The 16,819-nt window shown below is 37.3% G+C and overlaps 1 pseudogene; it reads left to right on the forward strand.

Annotated features, from left to right (window-relative positions):
• Positions 1–913: 913 nt before the first annotated feature.
• Positions 914–15,660, forward strand: LOC117912491 (annotated as a pseudogene).
• The last annotated feature ends 1,159 nt before the right edge of the window (positions 15,661–16,819 follow it).

Raw genomic sequence — 16,819 nt, forward strand, 5'->3', positions numbered from 1 at the left:
TGAGTTTGATTTCTTTGTTTTTTCCCACAATGCATTTTGACTTTGGAGGATCTATAAGCAATTTTTTAAACGTAGTGAGAGGTTTTGCACTTGTTTAACTATTTCTATTCAAAGAATTTATGACTTGAAAATGAATTTTACATGAAAGTTAAAAAAAAAAAAAAATCTTATAAAAAGAATATTTTAATTTATTTGGTGTATAATAACATTTTTGCAATATCAATATAATTTTTTAAAAATTATAATTTTTGCTTCAGTTTCAATTTATAACAAAAAATAAAATTGTTGGAACCTATCGGATATTGATAATATTTTTACTAAAAATAAAAAATTTATTGTATTTTCTTTTTCAATATAATAACAAGCTTATTTATAATAAATTAATCATACTTGTAATAAAATTCCAATTTAGAATAAAAGTCCTAATTAACATGAAAAACCTAAATAAATAACAATTCATAATATTTATTCAATTCCAAAACTTATTCTAATTTGATAAGTTAGATTATGATTTCAACAGTATTTGTAAAATCATACCAAACATTATCTTCCACTTTTCGACCATCTTTAATGATTTGGTAAAAATATTTGTAACTTGATTTTCTAATATACAAAATTCAACTTCAATCTCTTAATTTTTTATAAGTTTCATAACTTAATGAAATTTGATACTTATGTGTTTGTTTCTAAAACATCAGATTTTTATCAATGCAATAACAAACTTATTATCACATAAAATCTTTTCATGAATATATATATATATATACTTTCATAAATAAATAAACGGAGGTGATTCCAATTTTCCAAGTTCTAATTTGTAACAAAACTAGTGCGGACCTAGTGTCTTAAAAAGGGGGAAACCCGACCACCTCCCAAGTACAAAGCCTAAAAGCAAGCCCAGCCCATAAGAGAATAAGTACGTGAACATTGAACAACGACTCTCTTCCTTGTTGCGGAATGCGGAGCTGGTGGATACGAAAACGTGGCACTCCGCATGCTCACGGCCCCCATCCACCCTTCTCTCTTTTCATCGGTATTTCTTTCTCCTCAATGGCTCCTTTCCTTCTTCTATCAACTTTTGGCCGGAATCTCTTCATTGCATGTCGGGTTTTTTTTTTTCCGGAAATTGAAACAATAGGCGCTGGAATAAAGCTTTCTGATGATATTGTATAAGATTTTGAAGGAGATATTCATTGGGGAATTATGTATAAGCATGGCATTTTCTTCTTTTGAATCTCTTCCGTTTCATGGATTTGATCCCAAGATGATTGTCTGGGTAAGCTTTGTTTCAGTAGAGTTCAAAATAAGCATTGATTTTGATCTCATGTGTTCCCAGAGGAGAATTTCTTGTTAGGAAGGGAAGCCCTCTTTTTAATCTGTGTTCTTTTTCCTCTACTCATATCCATGATTCCATGGTGCTGGGTCATCTTTTAGTAAATAGAACAGATTAGTATTTGGCCAATAATGAGTTTCTTTTTATTGTCTTTTTTTTTTCTTTCTGCGTAGGTGTAGTATGAAATAATTTTGAGAGAGTAACAACTTTGATAATGGGGCTTCTGGATCTCTTTGTTGCTGCCTTGGTACCAGTCTTAAAAAGTTCTATTGCTTACTGCTGTTGGTTCACTTCTCGCCATTGATCGAATAGGTATATTGGGGGAGGATGCAAGGAAGCATTTAAATAGTGTAAGCTTGTTCTGCAATTTAAACTATTTCTTTCAATTATATATGTATTGCTTTCGCATTATTATTGGTGAGTGGAGGCCTGCCCAACCAAAATATTTAACTAATTCGGTTTTGTGAACTCTGCTTAATTAGTCAAATGAAAGGATGATACTCATTTTGAAGGTTGGAATTGAGCTCAAGTCTTCGATTATCCATTTGTGTTTCCTTTCATTTTCATTATATTTACCTGTGGAATGTAAACAAAGTACCCTTGCCCACAAGAACAGCCCATTTGCAGACTATAAATATTCCTTCAGCCAACTGCATTAGACTAATTCTAATACAAAAAAGTCCTCCATGTTATGCCAACGAAAACTTTGATGCCAACAATGTTAGTTCAAGAACACAAAGATAAAACAATCACACATACGGCACACGAGGTTTTAACGTGGTTCGGTCAACCATGCCTACATCCACGGATAAGAGAGAATGATTCCACTATACAATAGAAAATATTACAGAGGACAGAACCAGATACAACTATTAGGTTCCCGAAACATCCCATGTTTCCCCACTCCTTGTATCCATACCTTACTACGAGCCCTCTCGCTCCACCAGGTACCTCCCGTTCTTCCTCACATCTATATCCACCTTGTATAGTCTTTACAGGTCCATCTCCATCTCATGACTTTTTCCCCTCATGACGAGATATTTCCAACAACCTTCTTTATTTTATAAGGAAGTCTAATATTACAATAATATATCAATCTAGAAATATTCTACATAATATTCTTTACAAAAAGGAATCTATACTAATTAGGAATTTGGGACACTTCTTAACAATCTCCACCTTGGACCAAATTTCATGAAGTTAATCTTCAATCTCTCCATGACACAAACCTTTTTGTATCATATCACCACGAAAGAGCAATCGAGAGTTCCAAATTATATTATCTGGGGTTGATTTTAACAGGAAATTTGGGCAATCTGCTTCTCATTATAATTCCAGCAGTCAGTAGAGAGAAAGGCAGTCCGTTTGGAGCAGTTGATGTTTGTTGCAGACATGGATTGACTTATGCTTCACTGTCCATGGCTGTATGATCTTTAATTCTCAGTAACCTATAAAAAAATGACATTTGTTTCTGAGAATAGAATTTCTGAGATAGCCGTATGGTAGAATATATCTGTCTAATGGATCTTATTTTAGAATGTCCTACTGTGCAATAATGGATTTTACATTCACTTTGATTTTTATCATTTCTCATTTCCCATTTCATATTTTAGATTGGAGCCATTTATTTATGGTCTTATGTATACAATATTATGTGGATCTACTCAATTAAGACCAATGTGGGAGCGAATATGAGTGATTCCACAATCAGCAGGATGTCCTTTGGAGAAAATCCCTATGGTATTTCAAAATGTTCCCAAGGACCTTTACTTCCTTCAAATGGACGTTTATTTACTGAAGCTTCCTCATATCAACCTGAGCTCTCTTGCATGATACCTGAGGGAAATGTTGTTCTATGTCTTAATACCATATTCCCAGGAACTGGATTATGTTTGGAGTTAATGATCTCGCCTTCTTTTCATATTTTTCTTGATAGGTTTCAATTTTAGACAAGATTAAGCAATGCCTAAAAATGAATGGGTTAAAGATTGATATGAGGATGCTGTTTGCACCTTCAACCGCTGGAGCGGTATGCTAATAGTGCTTAGATATTCTGTACCATCTACCTCTTTCTATAGCTTACTGATCTTATACATATGGGCTACACTTTGTAGCGATGCAACACACCAATCTGCCCTCTGTTTGGTTCTTGCTTGGAAGATTAAAGATGCTAAAAAAATTCAAGAATGAAAACTTTTCTTTAATCATTTGCATTTCTCTTCCCTAATCAGATTTCTCTATATCATCTTTCAATTAGATAAGTCCTATCGGAAAGATGAATATCTGTAACATGGGGGTGCTGATATATTTATGTTAAATCGATAAATTGATTAAAGTTTGATGACGAGCTGAAAGTTACTTATCAAAAAACAAATGTTGTACACTTCCTACACGAAAATACTTGCTGCTTTCTTTTATAGTTTGTTGGTTTGGTTATTGGTATCGTCCCTCAGCTTTGAAAAGCAATGATTGGTGATAGTGCTCCACTTTGTGTGGTTCAAGATTCTGCATCTTTGTTGGGGTGCATATCCTACCTCAGACTGTTCAATCATTGATTTTGTGTTTCATTTTCCACCTCCTAACTTAAGATTAACTAGAAATCATATGCAATATAAGTAAAGAATACTTCTATTTTGGCACTCATGACAATCATATACCATCAATTCTCTTTTCTTTTTCTTTTTGTAGTTTTTCCAAATTTTTAGGAGGTATTTCTTGGTTTGTATACGTTAGGAAAATAGTGTACGTGCTTTTTGGAGAAATCCATATGGTGCCAATTTGAGAGCTCGAGAAAAGTATCCGTTTAAAGTTTACTACATTTTTACAATTAAACAGTTCTTACACTCTTGACAGAGGTTATGATATTTATTTTGAGGCCATGAGAAATTCTTCTCTGAAGATGCTTCCAAGCATAGTTCTTATACTAAATGTTATTGGTCCATTTTGCTCTAAACCTGAAAAAGACAACACTCCGGAGTACAAACTTTATAGATCCCCAAGTAGCCCCATTTTAAATGAAAGCAGACAAATGTTTTGACTTCACAGGTCATTAGATCTACGTAGATTTTGAGCCAAACAAAGTATCTTCTTATTAACTATTTTATACCTAGTTACAGGAATTGATGGGAGAAAGCCTTTTAAAGTTTATTCAAGGAAGAAAGGGAAGACCTAAGTAAACTTTAAGTAGGATTAATATTAATTAGAATTGAATATGGACTGGTATTTGTTGGAGTCTAATTAGGATTAGCTAGTTGAGTTATAATATAATTAGAATTTGAGTCATGATAGGTTATTAGAGTCCTAGTAGACTTTGGATGTTATAATTAGAATTAAAATCATAATAGGTTATTAGAGTCCTAGTAGACTTTAGATTTCTTAGAGAAGCCTATAAATAGGCTAATCAATGTAAATCAAATGGATAAATTTGATGAATAATATTATATTTTCTTTCATTGCAAGGTTGCAACTATTAATGGTGAGACTCCATTGATTTTCTTCTAGATAAGACTCCTAGAAGGCCTTAGTGAGACTCTAAGGTTTTCCATCTTTTCTTCATTGTTTCTTCTTTCTCTCTATTTCTTATCTTATAATTTTCTCTACCATCAAATTTATTCTTTGTTCCTCTCCTTACACCCTAAAAGTAAAACCCTAGCCCACCTACCCTTGAGTGTAGGCAACCATCCTAGGGTTGTCCTACATCAATTTTGGTATCAAAGTCAAAATTCTTGGCTTGAAGGCATATGCAATTAAGGAGCGGAGCAACTTATGCAAGCATGAGTTCCAAAAAAAACTTCTAGCAATCAAGATGTCGCTACAATACGCTTGGAGGAAATTTCAACCACACAACAATCCCATCAAGATGCTATAATACATCTAAATAGTAAACTTGATGAGATCATGAAGTTATTAGAAAAGAGTCAAGAAAAACGACCAATTGAAGAAGAGATCGCAAGTCATCAATTTATACAATTGCCAAGTCGATCACGCGAAGAACCAAACAATTTTATGATGGAGAATCAAAGAAAGACCAAACTTTTTGAGCTAGATGATGATGTGACAAAAAAAGTACGTCTTGAAGTTGTTGAATTTTATGGAAAACTATATCCAACAACTTTTCTTGATTGGATTATGTCAATAGAAGATTACTTTGATTGGTATGCAATGCCCGAAAATAGAAAAGTTCGTTTTGTGAAGGCAAAGTTAAAAGGAGCAGCACGTCTATGGTGGCATAATATTGAGAATCAAGTTCATAGAATTGGCCAACCGCCTATTGACACATGGGACGAGATGAAGTTGAAGATGAAGGAGCATGTTCTCCCAATTGATTATGAACAACTTATGTATACAAAATTGTTTTCCCTTAAAAAATGTACCAAGTCCGTTGAAGAATATACAGAAGAATTCCATGAATTGAGCATTTGAAATCAAGTACGGGAAAGTGATGCTCAACTTGCAGCCCGCTACAAAGCTGGACTTCGAATGGAGATTCAACTTGAGATGATAGCTGCACACACTTATACCGTAGATGACATTTATCAACTAGCCCTCAAAATAGAAGAAGACCTCAAATTTCGGGTTTCCAAGCGTCCAAGTTCACAAATTGGGAGCACTTTCTCCAACAGGACAGCAAGCAAACCTTTAAGCACATCAAACTTCAGAACTTCTAATCATGTGAATGGTGGGGGCAACACTCAAAAAACTTCGAATATGGCTCATAAGAATGGTAATAAGGGTATAAATTCAATGAGTAATGGAGATAGAAAAGTAGACGTGACTCCTTTATGCTTTAAGTGTGGTGGGCATGGTCATTATGCTGTTGTATGCCCAACCAAAGGTTTACACTTTCGTGTTGAAGAACCAGAATCTGAATTGGAAAGTTACCCAAAGGAAGAAGAGACCTACAATGAAGATGAAGTTAGTGAAGAATGTGACTACTATGATGGTATGACGGAATGACATAGTCTTGTAGTACGACCTTTATTAACCATTCCAAAAGTAAAAGGAAAAGAAGATTGGCGACGTACTAGCATTTTCCAAACACGTATTTCTTGCCAAATGAGATTATGCATCATGATCATTGATGGAGGTAGCAATTTGAACATAGTTTCACAAGAACTTGTTGAGAAGCTAAACCTTAAGACAGAGAGACATCCAAATCCATTCAGAGTAGCATGGGTTAATGACACCTTTATCCCGGTAAGTTTTTGTTGTTTAGTAACATTTTTTTTTGGTAAGGACTTTGAAGAGTCTGTATGGTGTGAAGTCTTACCCATTAAAGTAAGTCATATTTTACTTGGAAGACCTTGGCTCTTTGATAGAAGAGTTCAACATGATGGCTATGAAAATACATATGCTCTCATACACAACGGACGTAAGAAGATCCTTCGTCCAATGAAAGAAGTCCCTCCAATTAAGAAGTCAGATGAGAATGCACAACCAAAAAATGTACTTACTATGTGTCAATTTGAAAATGAGAGCAAGGAAACTAAAGTTATTTTTGCTTTAATGGCTCGGAAAGTGGAAGAATTTAAAGAACAAGATAAGGAATATCCAGAAAATGTACGTAAAATCCTTGATGACTTTTCTGACTTGTGGCCTACAGAGTTACCTAATCAACTCCCTCTTATGTGTGACGTACAACATGCCATTGATTTGATTCCCGATACATCATTACCAAATTTACCAGCCTACAGAATGAATCCAACAGAGCATGCTGAATTGAAAAGGCAAGTTGATGAATTACTTACTAAAGGTTTTATTCGTGAAAGCCTAAGTCCTTGTGGAGTTCCTACCCTACTAACACAAAAGAATGATGGATCATGGCGGATGTGTGTGGATAGTCGTGCAATCAACAAAATCACAACCAAGTATCGATTTCCAATTCTAAGACTTGATAACATGCTAGATATGATGGTTGGATCAGTAATCTTCTCAAAGATTGATCTAAGAAGTGGATATCATCAAATACATATTAGACCAAGGGATGAATGGAAGACATCTTTCAAAACTAAGTATGGATAGTATCAGTGGTTAGTCATGCCGTTTGGACTAACCAATGCTCCAAGTACCTTCATGCGGATTATGACGCAGGTATTAAAACCTTTTATTGAACAATTTATTGTTGTCTATTTTGATGATATTCTTATCTATAGTCGATCTTGTGAAGATCATGAGGAACACTTGAAGCAAGTAATGCGCACTCTTAAGGCTGAAAAGTTTTACATTAATTTGAAAAATGTACTTTCATGAGCCCTAGTGTTGTATTTCTTGGCTTTGTTGTGTCTTCTAAGGGTGTTGAAACAGATCCGAAGAAGATCAAAGCTATTGTTGATTGGCTAGTACCAACAAATATCCATGAGGTGCGAAGCTTCCATGGAATGACTACATTCTATCGACGATTTATTCGAAATTTCAGCTCTATTATGGCCCCAATTACTGAATGCATGAAACTTGGTTTATTTATTTGGACCAAGGCGGCCAACAAAGCATTTGAAGAAATCAAATCCAAGATGGTGAACCCTTCTATCCTACGTCTACCAGACTTTGAGAAAGTATTTGAGGTGGCCTATGATGCTTCCCATGTGGGAATTGGAGCAGTTCTTAGCCAAGAGGGACATCCTGTGGCTTTCTTTAGTGAGAAGCTCAATGAGGCAAAGAAAAAATACTCCACATATGATCATGAATTCTATGCGGTGGTGCAAACAATTAGGCATTAACAACATTATCTCAGTTACAAGGAATTTGTTTTGTATTCAGATCATGAAGTCTTGCAATATCTTAATTCTCAAAAGAAGCTTAACTCTTGACATGCAAAATGGAGTAGTTTTCTTCAAATGTTTACCTTTAATGTAAAGCATTGTGCAGGAATTGAAAATAAAGTAGCTGATGCCCTTAGTAGGAAGACCCTTCTCTTAGTAAACATGTCAACCACTATAATTGGATTTGAAGAATTAAAGCATTGCTATGACAATGATGCTGATTTTGGAGATGTTTATTCCTCTCTTTTGAGTGGTTCAAAAGTAACATGTATTGATTTCCAGATTTTAGAAGGGTACTTGTTTTATAAAAATCGTTTATGCTTACCAAGGACTTCTCTACGTGATCATGTCATATGAAAACTTCATGGAGGCGGAATGGGTGGACATTTTGGACGAGATAAGACCATTGCTTTGGTGGAAGATCGCTTCTTTTAGCCTAGTTTAAAGAAGGATGTTTGGAAGGTTATTAAACAATGTCGAGCATGTCAAGTAAGAAAATGGTCAAAGCAAAATACAGGGTTATATACACCATTACCAATTCCTTTCAAACCTTGGGAAGACTTGAGCATGGATTTTGTACTTGGATTACCAAGGACACAACGGGGCTTTGATTCATATTTGTTGTGGTTGATAGATTTTCCAAAATGACACATTTTATCCCATATAAGAAGGCTTCAGATGCTTCTTATGTTGCTGCTTTATTCTTTAAAGAAGTAGTTCAATTGTATGGATTACCACAATCCATTGTTTCTGATCACGATGTCAAGTTTATGAGCTATTTTTGGAAAACCTTGTGGGCTAAGCTAGGTACTCAATTAAAATTTTCAAGTTCTTTTCATCCTCAAACTGATGGACAAATAGAAGTTGTCAATCGCAGTCTTGGTAATCTTTTGAGATGCATTGTGAGAGATCAGTTGAGAAATTGGGATAATGTCTTACCACAAGCCGAATTTGCTTTCAATAGCTCCACTAATCGTACTACTGGGTACTCATCTTTTGAAGTGGCATATGGGCTGAAACCTAAGCAACCTGTTGATCTTATACCATTACCTACTTTTGTCCGCACCAGCCAAGATGGTAATGCATTTGCACGTCATATACGAGATATACATGAAAATGTACGAGAAAAAATCAAAATCAGCAATGAGAACTATAAAGAGGCAGCAGATGCACATCGAAGATATATTCAATTTCAAGAAGGTGATCTAGTGATGGTTCGTTTACGACCAGAAAGATTTCATCCGAGCACATATCAAAAGCTTCAAGCTAAGAAAGCGAGTCCATTTCGGGTACTAAAGCGGTTGGGTGAGAATGCTTATTTGTTAGAGTTCCCTTCAAACTTGCATTTTAGTCCAATATTTAATGTGAAAGATTTGTATATCTACCATGGCCATCACAATGATGTAAGTGAAGAGTTGGATCTTCAATTACCACCTACTCTTAGCCCACGTCTTGAGATCGAGTATGTTCTTGATGATCAACTTGTGTCTACTTGACAAGGTGGATACCAAATTTTTTTGGTGAAATGGCGAGGCAAACCACACTCTAAGAATACATGGATTACGACAACGGATTTTCAGAAGATTAACCCCGATCTCTATGAATTGTATCAAGCATCTAACTCGTCGGAGTCGAGTTCTTTCAAGTCGGGGAGAATTGATAGGGGGAAGCCTTTTAAAGTTTATTCAAGGAAGAAAAGGAAGACCTAAGTAAACTTTAAGTAGGATTAATATTAATTAGAATTGAATACGGATTGGTATTTGTTGGAGTCTAATTAGGATTAGCTAGTTGAGTTATAATATAATTAAAATTTGAGTCATGATAGGTTATTAGAGTCATAGTAGACTTTGGATTTCTTAGAGAAGCCTATAAATAGGCTAATCAATGTTAATCAAAGTGATGAATTTGATGAATAGTATTATACTTTCTTTCATTGCAAGGTTGCAACCATTAATGGTGAGATTTCATTGATTTTCTTCTAGGTGAGACTTCTAGAAGCCCTTAATGAGATTTTTAGGTTTTCCATATTTTCTTCATTGTTTCTTCTTTCTCTCTATTTCTTATCTTATAATTTTCTCTACCATCAAATTTATTCTTTGTTCCTCTCCTTACACCTTAAAAGTAAAACTCTAGCCCACCTACCCTTGAGTGTAGGCAACCATCCTAGGGTTGTCCTACATCAGGAATGTTGCCATCCCAACTATTATCTTGGTACTTGGAGCAAATCTTCTTAAAGGTATAATTGATCTCATCAATTTGGTTTTTATCATTCCTGTCTAGGGTTGACCTTGATCTGGTATATATTAGTAAAGCTAGAAACACTTCATTATAGATGACAATCATTGTCAGGTCTGAAAGGGTGAGGAATGCAATTGCCACTTATTGTGGGTGTAGGGAATTAAACCGAATTCCCAACCTATGAGAAACAAAAAATAGAGAAAAAACACACGCCAAAGAAAAACAATCACACGCACAAGACAATATTTACGTGGTTCGGCAATATGCCTACGTCCACGGAGTTGTAAGGATATAACTATTATCAGGAAAGAATATAGAGTACAAACCATCGTGGCTACAATATTTTCTCTCTATATATAACATGACAACCACACCACACTAAAAAACCCTAATTACAAAAGGTGGTTCCACAATGGGCTAAACGAGCCCAACAAGTCTTAGTAAATTTCCCATTAAAAAGTCATGCAATATTATTTGGGTCGGGTCGTCAAACCGGATCAAACAAAACTAGGCTCCACAAAGCCCAACAAATCCCCCACTTGGAGACTAGTTCAATCACCAACATCAAACCGCTATTCTCCAAGAAACAATCTCTCATCCCTGCAACTCATTCTCCTGTCCTCAAGCTAAAAGACCAATTGAAGCTGCGCACAGCTTCAACTTCTCAATAGTGACACCCTTAGTCAACATGTCTGTCGGGTTCTTAGATTCACAAATCTTCTCAAGTATTACCAGTTTATCTTCAACAAGGTAACAGATAAAGTGGTATTTTGTTTGTATATGCTTCGACTTTGAATGAAAATCCAAATTTTTGGCAAAAAAAATTGCATTATGACTGTCACTGTGTAGAATGCCCATCTCCTGCTTCTTACCCAATTCATTTAAGAAACCATGTAGCCAAATCATCTCATTTCCAGTTTCAGTTGCTGCAACATACTCAGCTTCTGTAGTAGACAAAGTAACAATCTTCTGTAGATTTGAAGCTCATGATATAGCTGTACCACCTAGAGTAAAAACAAACCCAGTAGTACTCTTTCTACTATCAATATCACCAGCAAAATCAGCATCTACATAACCTTGCAGTTTCAAACTTGCACCTATGAAGCAAAGACATGTATCTAATGAACCCTTTAGATATCTTAGAATCTACTTGACTGCCTCCCAATGCTGCTTTCCAGGCCTACTCATGAAACTGCTCACAACTCTCACTACATGTGCAATGTCTGGCCTTGTACACACCATAACATACATCAACCTGTCAATAGCTGAGGCATAGGGCGCCTTGCTCATATGGTCCTTTTCTTCTTCTGTCTTCGATGACTGTTCTTTGCTTAGTTTGAAATGACTACTCAAGGGTGTGCTCACTGGTTTAGCTTCATCCATGTTAAACCTGCTGAGAACTTTCTTCACATACTCTGACTGTGAAAGCTTCAATGTACCATTAGCCTTGTCCATAATGATTCTCATACCAAGGATTTGCTTTGCAACTCCCAAATCTTAATTGCAAACTGTTTGGACAATTATTTCTTCATATTATTAATCTTCTCAATGTCAGACCCTACAATAAGCATATCATCCACATACAATAGTAATATGATGTAAGAATTGTCAAAAGACTTAAAATAACAACAGTGATCAGCTTCACATCTCTTGAACCTAATTCTATGCATAAAACTATCAAACTTCTTGTACCACTATCTAGGAGCTTGTTTAAGGTTATACAAGCTTTTTCTCAATTTGCAGACTAGATTCTCTTGTCCCTGAACAATGAACCCTTCTAATTGAATCATGTAAAGGTCTTCCTCCAAGTCACCATGAAGGAATGTTGTCTTCACATCTAATTGCTCAAGATGTAAGTTTTCTGCAGCCACCATTCCCAGTACAAGTCTGATTGTTAACATCTTCACAACTGGAGAAAATATTTCAGTGTAATCAATGCCCTCCTTCTGTTGGAACCCTTTAACAACTAATCTGGTCTTGTAACGTTTGCTACCATCATGCTCATTCTTTATTCTATATACCCACTTGTTATGCAAAGCCTTCTTTCCTACTAGTAATTCAGTCAGTTCCCATGTATGATTCCCCAACAGGGAATCCATCTCATCTTTCATGGCTAACTCCCACTTGCTTGAATTCTCATCTTGCAAGGCTTCATCATAACACTCTGGCTCACCACCATCAGTCAACAGGAGATAATTTAAAACAAGTGAATAACGCAGCGAAGGTCTAATGTTCCTGGAAGAGCTGCGAACTTCAGCTATATGTGTACTCAGATCTACTTGTGAATTTACATTCTCCTTATCTTCTTCACCCCCTTTTTAGACAGTACTTTTAGTTAATTCATCTAAGTTGACAAACTCAGATTTCTTTTGATCTATCTCTGTAACATCTGACACTACAGTTGACCTGTCCTTGTACATAACCTATTCATTAAATATCACATTTCTACTTCTGATAATTTTCCTGTTTTGTTCATCCCAAAACCTATAACCAAATTTCTCATCACCATAGCCAATGAAAAAACATATTTTTGACTTTGCATCAAGTTTACTACGAGCATCAGAATCAATATGAACATAAGAAATACAACTAAAAACTTTTAAATGTGAAAACTTCACCTCTTTACCGTTCCAAACCTCATCAGGAAGTCTGAATTCCATGGGAACTGATGGTCCTTGGTTTATCAGGTAAGCTGCAGTCCTAACAACACCAGCCCAAAAAGTTTTTGGTAGTTTAGCATGCAACCTCATACTTCTAGCATGCTCATTGAGAGTTCTGTTCATGCGCTCAACCACACCATTTTACTGTGGTGTCCTAGGAATGGTCTTCTCCATCCTAATTCCCTATGCAACACAATACTCATTGAACCCTCCATTTATGTACTCTCCTCCATTATCTGACCTCAAACATTTTACTTTCAGACTTGTTTCTGTCTCAACCATGACCTTCCACTTCTTAAAAGTTTCAAATACATCAGATTTATTTTTCAGAAAATAAACTCATACTTTTTTGCTTGAGTCATCAATAAAAATGATGTAGTACCTTGAACTTCCAAGGGATGCAACCAGAGAAGGCCCCCACAAATCAGTGTGTACTAGTTCCAATTTTTCAGCCTTTGGTGTCTTGCTAGTTTTCAAGAAGCTCACATTTTTTTGCTTTCTAAGATGCAACTTTCACACATGTCAAAATCAATGGACTTCAATTCTGGTAGTTTCCTTTTGACAACAACATCTTCATCCATTTCTCACTCATGTGACCAAGTCTATGGTGCCATAGGCTTGTATAAGTACTTGCATCAGCAACTGCAATTGTGTCTCTTGGACATGAGGTCATATACAAAGTACCAGTCTTCTTTCCACGAGCCAATACCCTAGCTCCCTTTGTAACTTTCCAAGTACCACCAACAAATAATATTACATGTCCTTCATTATCAAGTTGTCCAATAGAAATCAGATTCCTCCTCAGGTCAGGAATATGTCGAACCTTCTCTAGTAACCAAACAGACCCATTGGGCAACGATATCTGAACGTCTCCCAGACCTACAACATCTAAGGTTGAACTATCAGCCAAATACACTTTACCAAAATCACCTGCAGCATAATTTTGTATGATTTCTCAGTGTGGAGTGGTATGAAACAGAGTTCCTGAATCTAAAACCCAATCATCAAGTGGACGGTCTACTGCAAGAAGTAATGCATCATGTACCTCTTTTGTTACAGCATTAGCATAATCATCTTCATTCTTCTTCTTAAGGCTTTTGCATTGCCTTTTAAAGTGACCTATTTTCCCACAGTTATAGCATTGTACTTATTGGCCTAATCTAGATTTGCTTCTGTTCCGATTAGAATTTTTGGATTTTGATCTACCCTGGTTTGAATTTCTGTCATTACCTCTACCTCTTGTCTCAAGGTTTAGGGCAGAACCAGATCCTGAGGTTTTGCCTGCATCTCTTTGGCGAATCTCCTCAGCCAGAATTAAATCTCGTGTATCATTGTACTTGAGTTTTTCCTTTCCTGTAGAATTGCTTACTACCATCCTCATTGCCTCCCAACTGTTTGGCAAAGAAGCCAAAACGATCAGAACACAAATCTCATCATCAAAATCAATTTCTACAAACGACAATTGATTTGTGATTGTATTAAATTCATTGAGATGTTGTGCTACTGATGCATTCTCTGCCATCTTCAAATTGAACAATTTTTTTATCAGATGCACCTTATTGTTTGCGGATGACTTTTCATACACACCGAACAAAGCCTTCATTAGATCTGTTGTGATCTTCTCCTTTACAACATTTTGTGCAACAAACCTAGACATAGTTAACCTAATAACTCCTAGAACCTGTCTGTCAAGAAGCGTCCATTCCTCAGCCTTCATACTCTCAGGTTTTGTCCCTAAAAGAGGCAGATGCAATTTCCTCCCATAGAGACAATCTTCAATCTGCAACCTCCAATACGCAAAGTCTGTGCCATCGAATTTTTCTATTCCAGACGCCTTTCCTACTTCCTCTGCCATTGTTCCCACTCAAACCTAACCCTAGGCTCTGATACTAGTTGTGGGGAATTAAACCGAATTCTCAACTTGTGAGAAACAAAAAATAGAGAAAAAACACATGCCAAAGAAAAACAATCACACGCTCAAGACAATATTTACGTGGTTCGGCAATATGCCTACGTCCACGAAGTTGTAGGGATATAACTATTATTAGGAAAGAATACAGAGTACAAACCATCGCGGCTACAATATTTTCTCTATATATATAACACGACAACCACACCACACTAAAAAACCCTAATTACAAAAGGTAGTTCCACAATGGGCTAAATGAGCCCAACAAGCCTCAGTAAATCTCCCATTAAAAAGCCATGCAATATTATTCGGGTCGGGTCGTCAAACCGGATCAAACAAAACTAGGCTCCACAAAGCCCAACAGTGGGGATCATCGTGGTTCGGTATATTGTATTGCCTGTGTTGGGCATTGTCATCGTTAAAGGCGCAGCGCATTTTGGCTTGGTGTAGTCAGATCCATTGTATCAGTTTGTTCTTCTGCTTCAATTTGCACTTCCTCCTACAATGAACGTAGGTAGGGCGATTTTCTTCTCAATAATAGATGAGTTAAATTTGTAGAGTTGTTATTAATTTGAATATTGGCGACTGCTTTGATTTGGCAAGTACAATTACACAATTGTTTGGAGTTGGTGAGAGTGAATGTTCTGTGATTATGCTATCAACCCATGCCTTGGCCTCAGTCTCCATAACTCTTTGGTCAACATTCTTCTTGTGGCTAGTGTCATAGTTGTTTCGGTGCCAGACATCATGGTTATTATTAGCCCCTTAGCCCCTTGACTTAACCATGGAGGAATAGGCCTCATGGGTAGACCTTGAACCCATGAAAGCCTAGGATGAAAGCAGGGAAATCTTGGAGGTTTGGTGGTTCAAACTCTAGGAGCAATGTGAGGAGGCCACGGGCGAGCCAAACGCGCACCGCGCGCGCACTGTGGGCGAGCCAGACATGCATTGCGTGCGTACTAGATGGGCAACGCGCGCGCACCTAACTTAGGTGGTGCAGATAAAAGCTAAGGGACTTGGAATTTTAATTTATAATTATTTTATTATTCCATTATGTCTCTTCATACATATTGATGTCTCCTAAAAAAATAATGAAAACGGTCCGTATTGCTCTTTAAGGAGGGGGGGGGGGGGGGGGGGTAGGTGACTCAAATGAGGGAGCCACCAAGAGAAGCCTTGATTGCACCAAGGGGGCACCATGGCACGGCCTTGGGCGTGCCTAAGACACACAATGCGACTTGAGCGCACACACATGGGCTCCACGACATGTGTGGTGTGCACCTCGTGGCCGCAATGACACGGGGCATGGTGCGGCCTACTCCCTCCCTGTGCAGGCACGAGGGTGCTTAAGTCTTGTGCGGTGAGCCAACTGATGAAACCATGAGCGCAATACCATGGTCTGATGGCTCTAAGCGATAGTTGACTTGCACCAAGATGCCTACGCACAACACAGAGGCGCAATGCCCTGTGCACCAAGAGGGATCAGCCATGGGCGCAATGCCATGACTCGTTGCTATGAAGCTGGTCAGGACAGGGGAAGCAAGCAACAAGGCCAAGCCATGGGCACCTAGACATGGCACGGGCTCACACATCAGTGTGGGGAAGACACACTGATGCACCAGATGCTTGGTTAGATGGTTGGTGCACGCTGCCTGGCTTAGAGGGCCTTAATCAAAGACATGCTGATGGGCACTCGGTCACAAGAGGCACCTTACGGGGGAAGGGTCGGCTTGTTAGGGGGACTCACCAGCAGCTTGGCGAGCAAGACCTGAGGAGATGGTAGTAGACCAAGTCAAGCCGTCATTTGACCTGCAGTTGGCTGAGGGATGATGGCTGGTGCAAGTGGGTGGCATGTGCAGGCCACTATCTAGGTAGTGGGTGGTTATGCAGGGCAGTTGAGGGCGGTTTTGGCCAGTTGCAT

Source organism: Vitis riparia, chromosome 4 (genome assembly GCF_004353265.1).
Source record: "Vitis riparia cultivar Riparia Gloire de Montpellier isolate 1030 chromosome 4, EGFV_Vit.rip_1.0, whole genome shotgun sequence".
Classification (NCBI taxonomy): domain Eukaryota; kingdom Viridiplantae; phylum Streptophyta; class Magnoliopsida; order Vitales; family Vitaceae; genus Vitis; species Vitis riparia.